We start from the raw sequence: 20,255 nt of genomic DNA on the forward strand, positions 1-20,255 counted from the left end.
AGGGCGGCAAGTTTCCCCCCGGCTTTCCCCCGCAGCTCTGTTTCAATGGGTGAGTTTAAAACTATCAGTTTATAATTTGGGTCGCATTGGGAGTAGGTACACGTTTCGGTTCGATCGAAATTTAATTTCCAAACTATTTAACCATCACCATGACGGGCTGTATGTTAATCAATTAAGTTTAACGCCAGTGTCAGCTTTAAACTTTTTAAAGTATATTCAAGCCAAAAATGGATGAATCAATCCAAAGCAAGACCAAGCTCGCTTTTTACTTGTTTTGAATGGAGTACAGAAAAACGAGGTATTAAATAACTGCGGATCCTTTACGGAAAAAAAGGAATGACTGCAGTGAGACTATAACTGTATGAAATGAGTTACATATGAGAGAAAGAAACAACCATCGGACGAACCAAACGTTGCAGAAAAGGGAGCAATAAAATTAAAGTGGAAAACTGGCGGAATAAAAATGAAACTTTAACCCTCATGGGCAAACGAGGATAGCTAAAGAAGTAAAAAACATGTTACTGCTTAGCCGCGGGAAAATTTCCCTGGTCCGGTGGACCAGACGGCAGAACGGAGGACGGTGCCGGGGGCCCTGATCAAAATTGTATGGCTTATGGGTATGGCGCTGCCGTGGCAATAGGTTGCTTGCGGTCGGCAAATGTATGGCAGATGTATGATAAATATTTCAAATACTTGGTGCTATTTGCAATGAGCTACAACCACTAACTGGGTTGTGGTGCGATGCGGTTGGCGGTCAGACGGTATTGATTTTATTCAGCACTAAAAAAAACTAGCAGAACCCGAATTACTGTGAAATATTGTTTATCCTTCACCGTTTTATAATTGACTGTGTCATCAATTTTTAAATTATTTATTAAACGGGTATACGAAAAAACAACCCATCCAATATTCCAGCATAAAGTCCTAGTTTGGTATTTTTGACAGATTAAATGTAGGGCCATTGAAGCAAAATTCAATTAAAAGGGTAATGGAAAATTCATAAATCGGTATCAACGAATTTATACAAACTCAAACAAATACCGCCACCGGGGTTTTTCAGGAAAGATGTTTACCATGGAAAATTGCATTCAAAGCGCTCTCAAACTGAACAAGCAAAAAAAAACTGTGGAGCTTACGAACAATGATGCGATGAATTCTTCCGAAGTGCATAATCCAATCCAGTTGAAGACAAAAACAGAAATGATGTTCCGCATGTAAGCATACTCTCATTCAGATCATCATCATCATCATCATCATGCTGATGGTAAAAGTGCTGCCGTTGCATTTTTACATCATTTTTCATCGTTCTCATCGGGTCGAAGTAAGCTCCACCATGCATGGCCTGCATTTCCACTCTTAAATCTCTGCGCTGCGTTGGAGAGGGTTATCTTTGGCATGATAACACAATCGACGATATTGACGGCATTTTATGATTCCCAACATTGTAGGGCATCGGTTCAATCGGACCGAGCGACCGACCGACTAATAGCACACGCTGTCGATAAACAATCATACACTCCAGGCACCATCCACACCACCACAGGCCACAATCGATCTATGTCAAGCTGGTTCGTGTTTCATTGCTTTAGTTTGTCTGCCGGAGAGACGGTTCTGGTCGGAGTTTGCCACTTCCATTCCCAAACGGCCGAAGAATCGTGCGCATTAGAAGTGGCGGCAGGGAAAGCGAGACGTTTCGTGTGAATACCAAGTGAAATTTGAATTCAATTAAACCCGATCAGCGTGATGGATATTGATTATTTCCGAGCGGGAGATTCGTGCAGGAACAGTAACCAAGGGGCAACCGCGTCGTTCTACAACGATTCGGAATTGGAATTCGTGGTTGGAAGAAGTTCTCCTACCGATTTACTTCGGTTGTAGTGCCAATCGAACTCGTCTTCGAAGTACTCTCACTCGCCCGTGGTGGATGGAGGAGGAAAGGGAAGGAAATGACATATCCGGGGGTGGGGTGCAGGCAGGGTGATCAACAATATTTCTTCTCCTTAATGAACAAAAATGTCTCCGGCACCGGCCTAGCGAGAGTTGGGCGCTGTGTAGAAAAATATCGTTTGATCACCCAAGGCAGTACCCAACAGCGAGGAAAAACATAGGCCGTTTAAATTGGGTTTGTGGAAAAGTTGAGTCATGAGATAAGAAATAGTTTAAAATAAAATAGCATGATTTTTCAATAGCAAAACAAAATATTCTAAAGATTTGACTATCAAAACATAACAAAAAGCAACGCTTATAAATTAGTTTGAATAAAAGATAATTTTAACTAATAAATCTAATAAAGTATTGTTAATCAACAACTAGCAAATCAAAACTGAAAACTACACATTAAAAGTGGAACTGACAATTAACAATTGATCAAACAGAATCTAACTAACCAAAACTTTGGAGAGACTATAAAACTAAACTAACTAATTTACTTGACAATTGACCGATAACAAGAAAATAACAGAACGATGAAACATCCGAGCGCAAGTAACGAAAGTTAAATTGAAGGAAACAAATTGAAATAAAGGAATTAAAAGGGGAATAGATGTGTAACAGAGTTAAACAACACAAACGGAAGAAGATGAAACAAGTATAAAAAAATAAACCAAAATTATGAAATAAAATCAATTCAGACAAGCTAAAAAATAAACTAAGAATTCAAAAGAAAAACACAAAAATTGGAACAAGGAAATCATAAACTGAAAACAACTTCGTGGCGAACCCAACAAACACCACAGGAAGAAACTAAAGACTGAGCCATGCATATGGGTCAGTATATCGGACTCATGTGGTTATAGCCGCACATGGCAGTCCATAACAGAAGCGATTCACACGTCACCCTCCGATGTAACTTCGATTTGCCCTCCTCTCCTGAAAGATATCAAAGGGAGGGAGGAAAATGAGAAACTTCCTCCGTGCCAGGCGTCTTCCCAACATTTCCTCGCCCAGCCGAAGTAGTGCGTTTGGAAAAATTGGGATCAATTTCCAATCACCCAACACCGAGCGAACAATGGACAAAGAGTGACGGTGGCTGGTCGATGACCCATCTGGGTAGGGTGCATCTACATCGACGGGCAGGCACGAGACGATCGATAGTTTATTTTATTTCCTCCCGCCGAACTGACTGGACTGCAGTTTTCCCCCGGTTTTCCCCGACCCAAGTCAAGGCGACAGTCCGAATTCAAGCTATAAATATTTAAGACACACCAGTTCTTTCTTCTACTACGATTTCAAGCCCGTTCGAAGTCACGGGTGCATGTTAATAGAACCGGTCCGAAATCGCGGAAAACTGGGACATACAGATGCACATGTGGACACCGAATTTTCCCGCCTTCAACGGAACGGACGGAGCACCACGATGAGTGCGTTGTGGGGCACGTGTTCGAGAAGATTGTCCGATTTTCCAACGCTTTGTGTTTAGATGTTTTGTTTGAATTCGTTGATGCACATTCCGCTTCTTCATTTCTGCCATGGGTTGACGAAAACACAAAACGGTAGGGAACAGAACACCGTTGAGAAATATCGCCTCAGAAATGAAGGTTTTTGTTTGTCTCGTGAACGCGTCCGTGTGCCGTCTTGGCATTAGTTAGAATATTACGATTCGGGAGGTCTCCGATCTTAACCGTAGGAATCCCATCCGACTCGGGAAAACGTTTTTATCGGCGCCATGAAGCCGCCCGGAATTGATATTCATTTCGTTCCCGTTGCCTTCCCGGGGATCGATTTTTAATTGATCCATAAAATTGGCTCGAGTCGTTGCCCACATATTAGGATCTGTGTGGTTTAGTTTACACATCAGTCATAAACAAACGAGCGTCGTTTATTGCTGTTTGGAAAAAGATTCTAAAGGTTTTATTGTTACGGTTTGAATATCTTTATTTTAAAACACATTTGGTCTACCTAAAGATAATTTTTATGTTTTTTTTTCAAGTCTATGTAAAAACAATAAAAAGTTAGAAAACTAAAGTAAATTTTCAGTAGATGAAAATGTTAATATAAAAGAAATATTTATAAACTTATTTAATAAAAAAAAACTTATGATTATTACTAAAGGATAACAGTTGCCATATTTCAATAAATGAGAGACTTAAATGTGAAGTGGAACTAAGGTAAACATTATCTTTAAATAACTTCAATGCAACCTTAAACTGTGAAGTTATTTTAATACTGTTCTATGAACTGGAACTCAACATTACCATTTATAAAACATAAGCCCTCCGTTCGCGTGAAGTACCGGTCGAATCGAATCCGGTCACGCCAGAACTCTAGGATTAGAATAATTTGGGTATTAATCTATGTTTTCCTCTGTTCCGTTGTTGTTTTTAAATTATGTGATAATAACAATTCGCCCCCGGTTCCCGGCCAAACGTCGTGGAAATAATCCTTCCAATTGGACTCACAGCAAATGGACACATTCATTCCCCCCCCCCCAAACACACACACACGCACACACCAAGGCCTCGCCTCCAGAGGTGGAAAGCTTTTCAGCCTTCTTTCGAAAGGCTTATCAAAACATTGGAATCTTTCCGCCCGATGGCATTTGCCAACCGCATATCTGTACGGGACGGGGTTTCGCTTCCGTTGCTCTATCCATTTGCTGGTTAATTTTCCAACCGAAGGACCCGAACGGCGAGTTCCTGCGAGTCATTTGCAATTGCGGTCGGGTCTAGGACGGCCCGGAATCGTTGCAGCAATCGGTCGTGATACAGACCGATACAAGCCCACCGAACAGAGGCTGGGTTTGGTCTAGGCGGCGTATAGGAATCGACCGACCCGACTGCATCGGCGTCTTTCTCTTTTTTTTTGTTGGATCTGCTCCTGGGAGAAGGAAAGTTTTCCCGACTAATGGGTGTGCAAACGGGGTATGTGCGCGGTGGTAGTGGTCGGGTCGGGAATCGAAAGAACAAACGGAACGGAACGTGAAGCGAGCAGTTAAAAGGATTGTCTGCTACAGTATCTGCTCGCTGGTGCACTCCGTTTCACTTCACTAGAACTGGTGGAGAAAGTCCGGCGTTGTTCTCGGTCGGGGGGAGGCAAGAAAGGATGAACACACTGGGTGCCGCCGGCAAGAAGGATACGCTTTCCAACGGTCGGGTGCTCGCTCGCGCCGATTCCTTATTCGAACGGACGCAAATTACCAATTCAAATTCACACCATCCGGTCGGGGGCCCGTTGGCAACGCCGGCTCAATTTCTATTCTCCGATGCTCTGGTGAAGCGTTTTCGTCCTTTTCCCTTCGCCGGATTCTCGATCCCGCACAACAAAAACAAACAACCAAAAAAAAAACCCGGAAGTAAGCATTAACCTCGTTTTTATGTCCGGCCCGGTTAGCGTACGCTGGCCGGCCGGAAGAGCTCGTGCTTTTCTGGCGAGAAGTGCGGGAATGAGTTGAAAAATTAGTCCGAAAACGGTCTCACCACCAGCATACTTTTGGCCCACCAACACCGTCGTTATCGTAGGACCGAACAAAGAACATTTCGCTGTTAACCTTTTAAGTTTCAACTACCAAATGAGAAAATGTACATTCCTCTAAAAAATGTGACATTTGTTTGAGGTTAGTCATTAAAACTTGGAATGCGTTTAGAAAAGGAAAACCATGACTGAAACAATTGTAGAAAACATAGAGTACATCATCAAAAACATAAAACAAAGCATAAAAGTATCATTATACAATAAAAACTAACAAAACAATCTTGAATGTTGGAATATGTACAAGCTAATGATAAGAAAAACATCGAACTTCGTCAGAAAACGTCAAAATATACTGCAATAGTGTACAAAGTTTATATCCATTAAAAATGACAAAGATTTTAATGATGATTATTATAAATGAAATGGACATTATCAACTTTTTAAAGAATTATTTTATTTTGAAGTTGGAAATTCATCAGAAAACTACAAAATAAATTAAGAAACACAGAAGTATATAATACAGACAGAAGTTCATAAAACTTATGCTCATTAAAAATAATGAAAAGTTTAATGATGATTATTAAAATAAAATGGACATCATCAACTTTATTAAGTATTGTTCTTTTTGATGGGAATGTTCTTTTTCAAACACAAAAATATCTATTATTAACTGGTTACACACTAACGCACGGTTTATAAACCTACCCGTTTTTGTATATTACTGTTCACTATTTGTATGAATTGTGTTATTTTTCTTTGCGCAATTACATTGTTGCTTTTTTGCTTATTGTTTTCTTTAAATTATTGCTTTTTACTTGTTCGATAAATAACTTTAACAATTAATAAATTCAAATTATAATCATAAATTCAGTAAAGGCGAAAATAGCTCGAACAGAATTTAGTTCAAAATCCATATTCTCCCCTCAAGGGTTAAGAGTGCCTCAAGCGATCGAGCAAGACTCCTGTTTCGGTGTCATTGTGTGACGATAGTTTCCCTAGCCTTCGACTCGGCCGTCCCGTTTGGCTCCGAATGTTTTCAGTCGAAAATTTTCTCACTGTCCAGCAGTACGTTCGGAGGACCGAATGGCGTCGGGGTGCGGGGGGAGAAAAGGCGGACCGTTCTTTGTTCTGTCGGCTTTTCTGGCCGGTGTAGTGTATCCAAACTTTGCACCAGCTACCTTCCGGACCGTGCTCCGATGTATCGGCTTACGCCGGGAGAGACAAACCCCCGTACTTACGGTAAAGGTGCGAGATGTCGGAACTTTTGCTTGGGAACGTATCACGATTCGCACGTAAGGAGCGGTATCAATAAAATAACGACGCCGGAAGGGGTGAAAATGCAGGACACAAATGGAAATGACACCGGCGAAAAACGGGGGGAAAAGACACTACACTATCCTTGACGGAGGGAAAGTGCCAAACAAAGGAGGAAAAACTCCCGCTTGAAAGTTGCACTGACAGCGAACACACACAACCGTTTTAGTGAAGCAACCACCAACAGCGAAACTATTGTACGAAGTGACGAACAACGGTGGGGAGTTGGAGGGTGAATCGTTGAATAAAATTGGCGCCACCAGGATGAAGTATCGTCTCTCGCTGCGTCATGCCCGACGTCCCACACTTCAACCCCGTTTAAGCCATTTTCATTCCGGAAGAAAAACGAAAGATGAATCTCCTCGCTTCTTCATCCCCCCGGGGCCCTTCAGGGACATCAACAGGATACCGAAACCCTAATTCGTGGCAGCCGTTATCGTCAGGCTCTTAGCGTTTACTGCTGTGCCGATAGACTGCCGACTGCTGGCTGTTGGTTGGAAAAGTTGGTTGGTTGGTTGTTGAGTCCTTGGACTAAACGGGCGGGAAAAACCGTGCGTTGCTAAGTATGACATCATGGAAGCGAGTGGCAAGGCATTTGGCACGCGCTGGGTGGTTGGCATTTTTCCGGGCCGTTTGGCTTCCAGCTGGGAAAATGGATCAGTAGGTTTTTCGGTTGCAAATGTAAACGAAACGAATGCTCACGTGGATGAAGGGCGCGTGATCGATTTGTGAAGGCTTTTGAAGAGCACTTTGGTTTTTTGTTTCAATTTAAAATTAAATTTTTGGTTGTAAAACTTGACGCCGAAAAATCGACATCTCGAACGATCGGGAAGGCAATTATGTTTCACAATTTATTTTTCCGTTCTGCCACATCAAGAGTATCCTTCTTACAAACAAAAATCAATTTTCTCCTGCCAAAACGAGCTTGTCGAAGAGTCTTTTGAAGTATAGTAAAAAAGAAAGTCGGCCATCAAAAACTCCAGCCACTTTGAGTGCTGTGTTCCACCGTACGACAGGCCTTTTGATTGTTTCGGCTTGTCGGAAGTGACAGCTACATCGACAAGCTCACTTACCGGCGGTGGCACAACTGTCGATCAGCGCAAAAGTTGGAAGCCAAAAAGAAAAAAAAAACCCAGATCCGATTGGGAAGTAAAACCAAACCCGAACGATAGGCGATACCGCAATGGGAAGTAGAATTTCGTCTTAATGTCGATTCCGGTGTTTACATTCCCGGAGTCGATTGCGATGCCGGCAAAAAAAACCGCCACTAGACGATTGCACCAAACAGGAAAATGCTTTTATCTGTAATCCCCCGGCGGGAATGCGCCGGTGGGCTCCGACGGCGTGCTGCCTATTCGATCGTGTCAACGAGATGAGTTTGTCAGTCAATTGTGTCAATTGAGGTTTACGCTACACGCTGATGGAACATCCATTACGGGTGTACTATTGGAGACGAACATGTTGGTTTTTTAGAACGTTGGGTGACATCTTCAAGATCGTTTCGCGTTTGGTGGTTCCAGTTTCTGCGAATAATAAGATTATCAATTGCGAACTGGAAGGAAGGAAATATCCATTGGTGACGAAAGTTTATATTATTGATTAACAAGAAAAGGTTAGTTCTTATTTTCTAATGTTTTTGAACAAATTTAACACTTATCGCTTTAGTTTTGAACTTTGTTATCATGTTTCTTTCTAAATTAACGTTCATTTATATTCATGTATTCGAGTAAATTGACAGATAATTTTCATTTATTTAGTAGCTATAAGTAAGTTATTGGTTTTGAAGGAGTATAAGCAATAAGAAGCAATGACAATCAAAATGTATTGAATAAACCAAGAACTTTAGCAAACTGTTATTTCATACCTTATTTAACCATGAAGTTAAACAAAACTGAAACATTGAAATTGAATCATGAACAAAATGAAAGCAAATAAAATAAGCCAACCAATACATCAGCACCCTCATAAATATAACAGTGGACTTGGCAAAAGGAACTCTTGCACTCCATGCACGTTTCGACGATTGTTTTTGTTTCATAAGCGAAGCGCTTTCTGCCCGCGAGTGCACAACTCTTCTGGATGGATTTGTTGGTTTGTTTTTCTTCAGAAATGGCATTGCTGTTGCATTTGTTACCCATTTTTCCAATTTTCATATCCTCCTCCTTCGTATGAAAGTAGGAAAAAAGGAAAACGAGCGAGTTATCTTGGGAAAAGTTGAAGATTGTAAAATAACCGAATGCATCGGATGCCGCGGAGGCTCCGATGCAATTAGGATCGGTTTCTCTCTCGGCGCCCGCCCCAGTGTTTCCGATTCGATTTTATTCACTACCCACCGGACGGTCGCGTTCCTTGGGAATGGGATAATGGAGAAGTTTCGAGTGCCAACGGACGATTTATTGAAGGATTGTTGAACCTTCGAACTGTTTGCATTGAGTTGAAACAACCATTAAAGTTTTTGTAATGGCTTTCTTGTAATTGGACTCGAACATTTGTTATCAATTGTACTTTTAGTTTGTCTTGTTGAAGTGCGCCATTCTTACAACGAGTGTTCATCCATTTTGTTCACCCAACGATTCAGTTTATTTATTTGTTTAACTTTATACTGCAGACATTTTTTAAAATTTTCATTTCCCTCTAGGCTTAGTCGCTTTTGTTACTTGTTATCAAAGCCTCCCTATCAGTGTTGGAAGCACTTGCTTACAGATGTGTTATGGACATTTCTTCAGATACCTATCTGTTGAAGTCCCTGTTTGGGAAAACGGAACTGGGTTTGAAAGAGCAAAACCACCTACGCCGGCTGAAGCAAACCACAGAAGCCACGGTGAATCAAGATAACGCAAGCTTCGATACGGCTTCTGCACGGAACGAAAGAATCACAGCGACCCGGGGGAAACCCTTTGGAGTAAAAGTAAAACGACCTGAATAAGATAAAATAGCGTAACGAAAACAAAACCCCTTCGCTTTTTTAACCCGGGAAGGATAAATTCATTCGTCCTTTCATAGCGCTCTGCTTCGGCCTTCCAGAAATCATACCGATGAAACTCCGGTAGGTTTCTGCTGTCGGAAAAAGCAACGAATTGATGAAAGGCGAACAGAAATCTTACTTAATTCGATCCCTTTCCACTGCAGGATGATATTTTCTTGAAAGGTTTTTTTGTTTCTTTTCTGGAGGTGTTTTTTCTTCGATCCATTTGCTCATCCGTTCAATATAATTCTCATTGCATCCAAAGGAAAAAGATCTATTTCTTTTCTTTTTCCGCCGCAAACTTCGAACTTCGATTGGGAAAAGGAAGGAGGGGGGAAGGTCGTGGCTGCAACTGTTTTTCTTCTACGCTGCACAGCTTCTTTCGCTTCTCTGCACCAACGGAATCCGCCGAGCAAGCAACACTGTTACCGATTGAGCCTCGCTATGGGAAACACGTGACGGAGGATGCACATCGAAGTGCAGATTGCAGGCAATGATGCATGGCGAAGCGAACCACGGCCGGATGCCGCGTCGTGGCTCAGGTAACCCGAGGGAGCCGAGCGTCTTCGGTCGACGGGTTTCCTCTATCCGTTTCCGAACGCAAAGAAGCAGCCGATGGTCGTGTAATTTGAGCTCACCACCACCACCAGGATCGTCGATTCCGCCAGTTGGAACTCTTCGCGGTTTGGTTTCAAAGAGGACACGATCGTCGCTTGCCAAACGCCCCAAGGGAGCGAGCGAGCAACAGTGACGAAATGAGGTGGAAGAAGATAGCATAACTGGATCCTCTCACGATCCGTCAATGCAATTAGAAGAAAGTGTGAACGATCCGATCAGCGATCTGTTCCGTTGCCCTCCGGGTCGTATGGTTCTCTGTCGTCTGGACGGCACGAAATTTGATAAACCGGCACTGGGTCAGTGAGGCAGGGACGCTTGAGAAAACGGGGTCTTTACTGGGGCGTCTTCCGTACGATTTCCCTCTGAGCAATTCGTACGGTCGTGAGTGAAGGTGACGAAAGGCGCATTTTCTAGCTGATACTACTTTCCTACATTCGGCATTTTGGTGTCCTGAATAAACTATTTTAAAGCCAGTATTTTTTTTCTTCTTTCTTTTTTCTAAACTTGTTTCAAATGTAGAAGTTAACCTAGTTCCGCGATTTTGAGAAAGTAACATTAACTGTTTGTTCGGTATGATATTTATATGTTTGCTCACGACTATTTGTAAAAAACAAGTTAAATTATTATTATACTTCTAAGAAGCGTGAATACATAAATCATTTTCTTCTTCTACTTCTTCTTGGCGTAACGACCTCTTGGTCATGCCTGCCCGTTAAGGGCTTACGAGACTTGTTTCCCTGTTGTACGTGGATAGTCAGTCCTCTCGTACAGGGGAGGGTCCGGTCTCGGTTGGGATTCGAACCCATTTAAATATCATATAAATCATTTTATCTATATTAATTCATTCTATTTTAGTTTCTTAACATTTAGTAAATTTGCCCTATGATTATTTTTCTTTTCTTTTGAAACATTTTTTTTATACAGTTTTAGAAAAAGGATTTTTATGGTTTTATAATTACTAAGCGAGACCCGTTTGTATGTAAATGTTTTTTCCAAGAACGCGTGGTGACAAAAAAAAAATTATCATGCTTTAAAAAAAAGTACCGATAATTTATGTTTGCCTACTAAGAGTTAAGGAATTTATGAGTCTTTAGTTACAAACATTGAAGCAATCTGAATCGTTAATGAAACATGTTTGAAATTGCAAAAGAAATTAGTCAAAACTAGTAAACCTCATGATTAAAAGCCACAAAAAAGAAAAATCAAGTCAAGTGAATTTGATTCCAAAAGATATGAAACGCTGAAAGGCCCGATGTAAACATCGCTCACATGGCATTTGATGCAACCTACATTTCACACACCAACCGCACACACTGCACTTCTCCGCTGCGTTCCACCATTCGAGCTCTATCTTATCTTGACCCATTTTCTAATGCTTATTTTTAATTCTTCTCTCCCCGCTCCTCTCTTCCACAGGTACGTATCTCGCACCCGGCCCATCGTTTATGTACACACATCTGGTCGAAACATGCGTCCCAGAAAGAAAATGACTCCCGACTGCTCCCTGGTGGCAAGTGAAGACACCTCCCGCGGACCCCCCCGTCATCGGCTCTTTTTTCCGAGGTGCCGAAAAGCTGTATGTCTTAATCATAACAACACGAGAAACAAAAACTCAAAAAAAAACCCTTTCCACTAAATGCACACACCCACTGTGTATGTGTATGTTTTGGGGCATTCGGACGATCGGTTTTTCATCGCCGAAACTCCATTAAGCGAGCGATTCCGATTTGCTCAATTGACCGGCGGATTTGATGGACTTTCCGAAATGACGCCGGTGGGATTTAGGGGTTTTCTATTTCTTGTTTCTTTCCTTGCTCCATCTTCTATCCGGTCCGGCCTTTTGCCTTCTGCATAGAGAATTAAGGTTTTCCCCCCAGTGCGTTGGGAAAACGGAGCTTCCATTCCCGTATCCACACGGGCGCGTTCCATTAATGAACGTTTTGCTTTCGCTTTGCGTTCTACCGCTCTCGAATATGTGTCGAAGCCTTCCATATGTGGAAGGCAAGGAACGCCTTACGGTCAGAGGAAGACCTGGACTGTTTACGTCTGACGTGGGAATAATTTTTCGAACTGCACCTAACAGGAAAATGAAGCCAAAAAAGCGAAAGGAAATGTTCTGAAACCCGGTTCGGTTTTGTCCAGATTTGTATATTTGTTTGTCCACACACAGATGTTAGGGGAGGGATCGGGTTTTCCCGACCGATTCGGTGTACATTATGCATGTGTGTCTCGGCCCGCCCCCCACCCCCTTCACCACCCCCAAAAATCCATCGGCGTGAAGGCGTCGGTGAGTGCGATCGTAATAAAACGAAAGACGTGTGAACAAATGCGTGAACAGAAAGAAAGCTACCATCAATCTTTCGGCGGCCACCGGTGCTCCCCCATTTGGGTGCGTGCCCAATATTTGCCTCCTTCTTTTATTCGATTACCTAATAGATGGATGTGTGCGCGGCGTCGCCCCGTATTTCCCCGTTGGTTGGAAAATCGCTCCGAAAGCGAGAGTAGCAAAACGGAAAAAAATAAACACATAAATTCCCTTCAGCACCAGCCGAAATCAATCTTCTCATTATGCTGCTAACGGGAGATTTTGGGATGAAAAATTGGGCAGCACGACGCGACACAGGAAAATCTTTGCACCGGCTTTTTTCCTTTCTGCGCCGGGATAAGAAAGCCACCGAAGTCGAGAGCGCAACAACAGCAGCAAACATAAAAAGGAACAAAGTTCCCAGAATCCATCAAACACTTTTATCCTGGGAAATTTCGCTAATGCTTCCGGGAAAAGACCGCGCGGCCGGAAAAACTTCCAACCCCTTTCGACTCGACTCGTAGGTCCATTAGACTTCCGGGCGTTTTTTTCCCTCCCGCCGCTTGATTTTTCCTTTTAGGCAGTAAAAATCGATTAGCACACATTTGGCAAGTTTAGCAGAGTTATCTGCTTGCCCTCTTGGTTTCCATTTCTTTTTTCCGTCAAGCGGAGTTTTTACGCCCCAACCCGTTTTACGTTCGGTAATGAAATTTTTCTCCTTTCTCCCACCGGGAGATACGAGTTTTCCGTCCTACGGGGTTGGCTGGGATGGAGCGCAAAGTTTCAAATTAGAAGCCAAGGCATTTTGGTTTGATTCCATCGAAGAAGGATTGTTTATCAAGCGTCGCCCCCTGGGAGTGGGAAAACTTTTCCCAGTGGCTTTTTTCCGTTCGAGTTTCCCGCACCCTCCCTCCTTGATCGGTGCTGTACAACGCGGGACATGAACGCGCGTTTCACGGTTTCTCTTTCGGCTCTCGATTTGTTTAGGTTGGGTGAATTTTATGACTTTTTATTGGCATCGTTGTTAGTGCAGATGGTAATTTTCGGCTAGCTGGGGGAAGGTTGAAATTGGTTTCGGTTCGGAATTTGATAGAATTGATTTATTGGCAGGGCGAAAAGGAAAAAACGAAATGAATGCGAAGGTAGCCATCATATCTTTCAATTTGCAGCACTGGCATGCGATTTTGCGATCAACCAAACAATCGCGAAAATGTGAGATTTTTTTGTTTGTGCGACCGAAATATTCGAAACGATCTGTCAAATTCCCTCACGATAGGTAAACAAAATATTGCACAAAAACGTCGGCGCTAGCGATCAAGTTTACTATCAAATATTTTTCGTTTTGGCCAGATTGTTTAACCGTTCATTAGTTTGTTGTTTACTTTTCATATAGTGAAATCACAGATTGTATGTAAAATTCGAATGTTTCGTATAGAACGTTTTCATACGAAGTTTATGTTGCCTTACAAAATTAATCATGATTTTCGGGGTGTCGATTCACCTATCGACATTTTAATTGATTTATGATCAAATCATCAAAGTAGTGGAATTTATTACTGAATCTTGGCCAGAGAGATTTTTCGTAATTTGTTGACTATTTTCATATAATTATTTATGCCTATGAACAAATCTTCCTTAGCGATACAAAATATGCATGCTAAAAAATGCAGCCATACTTTTATTATACCAATTTTTCGTACCATTTCAGTTCCGTTTCGGCAGCATTGTACAATGCACAGTTTAACAAGTTAAAGGTTTTTCCATCAGCTGAATTAGCATCTAAATTACGGGATTTTTTTATAATCTTGCGTTTTACTTTTGTTTTGTTTAAAATCCTCATGAAGGTGATTATCAGATATTATGTTATCTATCCTGTCCTTTTTTCTGTCTTTCAACTGCCCCAAGCATCCTGCAAAGCAAGCGATTTAATTCTCTGCCATAGTCCAGATTATTTTTCACATTCTTTTTAGAGTTTCGGTCATCCAAAATTTCGTTTAAAATTGAATAATTCGAATTATAAATTCTTCTTCACACGAAAATTAATAACGAAGCAGAAAAGCACCAGCGTTCTTCCGTGCCAGGCTAGTTGCAGCTTATCCGGCCACGGTTAAACAGACAAAATTTGCAATAAAATTCGACATGACAGGGACAGGTTTTGCGCACCATAAAGCGTACCAACACTCGCCCAGAACCGGTCGCGCGTTTTGGCTTGTTTAATTTCTTCTTTCCACGCGCTGTCTGATCCTTAGGAAGACGAGATCGGCCCATTTTCATATCGATGACCGGTATTGAGAGCGGAACCGGTTCTTCCGAGGCAAATAAACAAAACCGGTTCGGGCGATTTCTTTCATTCACTGTTGTTGTCCGGGTTGCTGCCGGTGAGGGGGACAATATCGGAGGTCCTTATCGTCATCATAAACGAATTTGCCACATCAGCACCGGCGAGTTTGTGTTCGATGGTTATTCAATCTTTTCGATATTCCCTCGCGTGTTCCACCGCGTCTCGACAACCTGTCCTGTAGCAATCAATTCACCACACATCCGACACCGAAATCGGAGCTGAAGTACCTGGCGTGGCGTGCTTTTTTACGACCTTGCCACGACAAGTGCCACGGAATTCCTCCGGCCAACGTGTGGCGAACGGATTCAAGAGACACCCTCCGAAACACGGCGACATCGCTGGTGGAATTCACATTTTTATGCACCACGTTAAAGTGGTGAAAAAGTGAAATAAAAAACTGAATTCCAAATCAAAACAAAACCAGTTAAAGTGGACACGGATTTTACCTTCCCATTGCCAAGGTTAGGATATCTTGGCTCCTGTCAACCGGGGCGCGCTGCTGTCAAGCGTGCTTTGAAGGTGAAATAAAATAAAATATCATGGCAAGCGGCGCAAGTCGACGCAGCAACGGCGTGCATTTGTCGAATGCATCAACTCATGTGAGAACTAATTTTTGTGCCATTTTTTCAGACAGATTTTTGTGACATTTTTTTTGCTCCAATTTCACACCACTAGCTTTGCAATTCTTTTTTATTCTTTTGTGGCCATGTTTTGCCATTCGGTTGGCGTCGGATAGTTGAGGCTTAACTTCGCATGTAGTAAAAAATACAAACGAGAAACCGAAGTACGGTTTATTCAATCGGAATCGGTGGGTAAACCGTTAAAAAAAGTGCTAGACAAATCACGCAACCACGCATGCCGACCGAAAGCCGGACGTCAACTACGTCCGGGAACATGTGTCAGATCTTTAACTCTGCAATTGATCTGCTGCTCAGCTGGAGTGGACGGCATCGACAATGGTGGTGGTGCATAATTTATGCATGCCTTCATCCGGCTTTGCTGAAATTGTCCGAGCCGTCGAATGTATGTTTCGGAAATCGATCCGAAGATCGGTTTTTTTTTCACGAAACACTTTCGCAAGGGAATTTTGTCGCCCGTTTTACGTTGTCTGTTGCGAGCACCAGGAAATGTTCCCAGGAGGACACCCGGTTGTCGTCCCGAGGAGAATACCACTTTTCCTCTTGATGTCGATTTTACGGGTTGTCGTACTTGGTTGTTTTCTTTTTATTCCTTCCTTTGCACCGAACTGGGTTATTTGTTTGTTGTGCGTTTTTTCTCAACCGTAACATGTTCGCTTACCTCACAACAACAACCAGGTTTGCGTTTAACATATGCTAAGCACCCCAAACGCAAACCAACACCAGCAAGCACCTGTGACCACGGTTAGGGGGGGTGGTCGCTTTTGAATATTTAAAAACACCGAAGCAGTTTTGCCTTTCCTTGGCCGAGTAGGCCGAGCTGCCGCTTCGACGGTGGTGGAAAATAAAAACGGTTTATCACTGTGGCGTTATCTATTTTTACTAAAACGCGGTGTACGGCCGCGAGCGCCCGACAGAATGTCTCACAGGTAGGATGAACGCCGGCGATCTTCTTCGCGCCAAGATACCGTGGGGTTTCTCCGTTGCGCGAGGGGAAGGAGGAGGATTGCTCGAGAATTTCTCAAGAGCAAATGGTTGTGGCGACCGGGCGCAAACGCACGAGACGCGCCAAGTTGTTGTGGACATTCTTGGCATTTTCGGTCGAATTAGAAATTACGCAAGAAAGGGACGGCGAGATGGGAAAGTGAAGTTGACGATATTCATCATGTTTACTTGAACGTTGGCCGAACTTTTGCACGAGAAAGAAAACAGCAAATGGGGAAAAAGTGCGAATGAGATGTAAATTCTGTTGCAAGTTGTTCCACACGAATTTAAAAACTTTTATCGAAATATTAAAATATCATGTTTTAGTCGCTCATGTTATTCGTGAGATCTTTTGTACTTGTTGAACATAAAATGGCGATAAAATATTGTAACATCATCAATATTGGTTTTGAACATTCAGACTTTGAAGATTGTGTGTGTGTTTAAGGCTTCTGGTAAACTATAAAATATCAATAATGCACAATTTTTCTTATATAATAAGTATAAGATTTACAGATTACAAAAAAGCATAATTTATAGGAAATAAAGAATTATAAAGAATATTACACATATCAAAAACAACAAAAAACTAATTTTAAAAATGTCATTGTGTGTATATAAAAAAGAAGAAGTCAAAACAACATCGTGCACTTAACTTTCTACTCAAAAATGCAACAAATCATACAAAAACAACAATAAAAATAAATTTTATAACAATATAACAAAATATATTACAAATTCGTTAAATTAAAAAATAAATCGATATCTCCACTGTTGGGACATTTCTTTAAATTGTTTCTTATTTATTTATTTTACATCAGACAATTTTACTTTCAAAAACATTTCTTTTGCAAATTTTGTAGAAGAATTTTGCTAAATGTGCTGATTTAAGATTTTTTTTCAAAAGTTGAATGCACAAATATATGTGTTAATGGAATGGTAAAGACTCAATTTTCAAATGGAAAAATTGAAAACATTAATGAAGAGAAATTTTGTTTACTCCTTTGAATTGGAATGTTTCACATCATCATTGTTAACGAAACAATTCAAATAAATTTATGACTTTCCAAAGGTCGTCTATTAACACCACCGGAGCGCAACAACCTTACTGGTCGATTTAAAAATAACGAACACCACACTAATTTATTGGAAAAGGAGCGCCAAAACGTGTGTATTAATAAAGGGACAATTCATTAACCACATTCCGTTTCACAGCCAAAGCGCTCTGTTTTGCATAAATTTATTAATATTCATCATCGATTCACCGTCGCTGGACCAAGAACCAGCGGGAGATTGGACAGAAAAGCTTCGTGAATTAAACGTTTGTGCAGCCTTTTCATTTCAGTGGCCAGAAAAAACCCGTTTTCCCGCACCACTGCGTCAATCAATGGCCTAGGCCTTCATTACGAACGTGTGCGGTACTAATTTAAACAGATGAAAATGTTTCCCCAAAAACCTTCCACCGAGTCCCGTATGCATGCCCGCAAAACTCTTCTCCCACAAACAGATTGAACCATTTAATCATTTGCTAATGAAGTTTTCCTCCCGAAAAACCCACCGGCTTAGGTGAAGGTTTTTTGTTTCTTTTCATCTCCATCGCTCATTGGTATGGCGCCTTGCCGTGAAAATGAATCTACCGTTACGAGCCGCGGCCGTTGGTCGTTTGTCATGGAACCGAAAAATATGCACCTAACCGAGTTTTATGCAGGGTTTCGGTTGGCTCGCTCGAGAAGTGGTTTTGACCGGGTTGGAACTGCCGCTTGGGGCAGCTTTGATGGTTTTATGGTAGATATGGAAGGCTGTTTAGTCGAAGTTAGAGACCTAACAGTTACCATCAAATACTTGTTATATAGATATTTTATAATTCTACTTCTTCTTTCATGTCCTAATACATGTTTTGTATTTTGTTATACATCAACTCTTTAAAGATTTTGTGTTTTAGGTATTAAAAGTTTGATAATTTTCAATTACATTTTTCGTCTACACAAATGCTCATACTCTACTCAATGACTTTTCAATCCTTCTCCTCAAATCGAGCCGTCCGTCGTCGGTCCATTCGGGGTCATGGTTAATCATGATCCTGGTCATGGACGGCCAGCGCTTCGGACGATGGAATCTGGCTGGAGTACCGTCGTAAAAGCTCTCCAACGTTCCGCTGCAGGTGTACGGGTCTTCAATTAAACCCGTTGACAGTGTTTTATTAATTTATGCTAATCATCCCAAAGCGAACAAGCACCACGCAGACGATCACTTACGGCCCGATCACCTTTGCATACAAGTCAAACGCGCACACGACCCGCTCATGTCGGTCCTTTACGACTCTGATTAAAATAAATGGCTTCGGTATGGGACCGATTCCGGAGTGTAATTCACTCCGGATCGTTTGGTGAGGCTTTGCCCAGTAGTTTTCTCAGTACATTTCTCAGTTACTACACCGAGTTGCGGGCAACGCCATTAGGAGAAGGTTTAATTTGCCGAGATTTGTCACAGATTTGAACCACGGCCGGTGATAAGGCGCAGCCTGATGACGGATGACGGTGGCAAATTGAATGTTGATTGCGTCTAATAGGCGTTCCTAAACGATCGAAACGTCGACCAGCGATACCAGCGTTCCGTGCGGATCTGGTGTGCGTATTGTTTGTTTGCTTATCTGTTTCTGGCCAGTGATTGTATCGTGAATGTGGACCGTATGAGGGGTTAAATTACCGGTTTGATAAAGCTGGCACTGTTCTGGGAAGGACGGTTGCGTGCCAGCAAAGACTAATTTGGTGATATTGTCCAGTTCGACCGTACCTCAATGCCAGGAGGATATTTGATACGGCAGACAATCTACTTAGGGCTCACGGTGGATAGAAAACTTTTATTGGAGAAGCAGTTAGCAAAAATTTCAATCAAGCGCCCTATACTCGCAAGTCTTTTGTGGCAACATTCAAACAAAGTTTTCATCGAACATTATGAAGGTATGATTTTGAATAAAGGAATAGTAAGCAATCGAATATGGCAAACAATAGGGTAATTGACGATAGACTACATAGTACAATCTAATAAAAATAAAAAAAAAATAAAAATTGTTAAACACATTATTTCCTGTACAAACATGATCGAATTTGAATTACAGGAATTTAATACACTATACATTAATGAAGTTGAAACAAGTAGGTTTGATAAGGGAAAATTAGATAGCGATTAGTTGATTGTTTATGTTATTCGAGTCGCAAATTTTGTAATAAAGAAAATGATGAAATTATTGGAAAATAAAAAGCAAGAGAAAAGCAAATGATACCAATTTTAGAGGATAAACAATGAAGTTAAAAATACAACTAGGTATTTTGCATATAGAAAAACTGTTCAAAACTGATCCTAATGAACAAAGCGGTACAAAACACAGGTACTTGAATAATTGATAACCCACGCATTCTGGTGTTCGTCAAAAGCATAGACTAATGCCAAAAATAGCTACGGCTTACCTTAGCCAAAGTTTTGCATAATCATAGTCCTTCTAATAGGCACGAAAACTTCTAACACCACTTGAGAGATCAACAAGACCCCATCAATAAGAGTGTCCTTCAGGTAATCTCTCGCGCATGTTAGAAAGTAAACGTGTGAATGATTATTGCTCGTCATCCCCACGGCGTTTCCACCCGAGCGAACGCGCTCTAATTGTACCGCCGGATTAATTTA

This window comes from Anopheles ziemanni, chromosome 3, assembly GCF_943734765.1.
Source record: "Anopheles ziemanni chromosome 3, idAnoZiCoDA_A2_x.2, whole genome shotgun sequence".
In the NCBI taxonomy this organism is placed as follows: Eukaryota; Metazoa; Arthropoda; class Insecta; order Diptera; family Culicidae; genus Anopheles; species Anopheles ziemanni.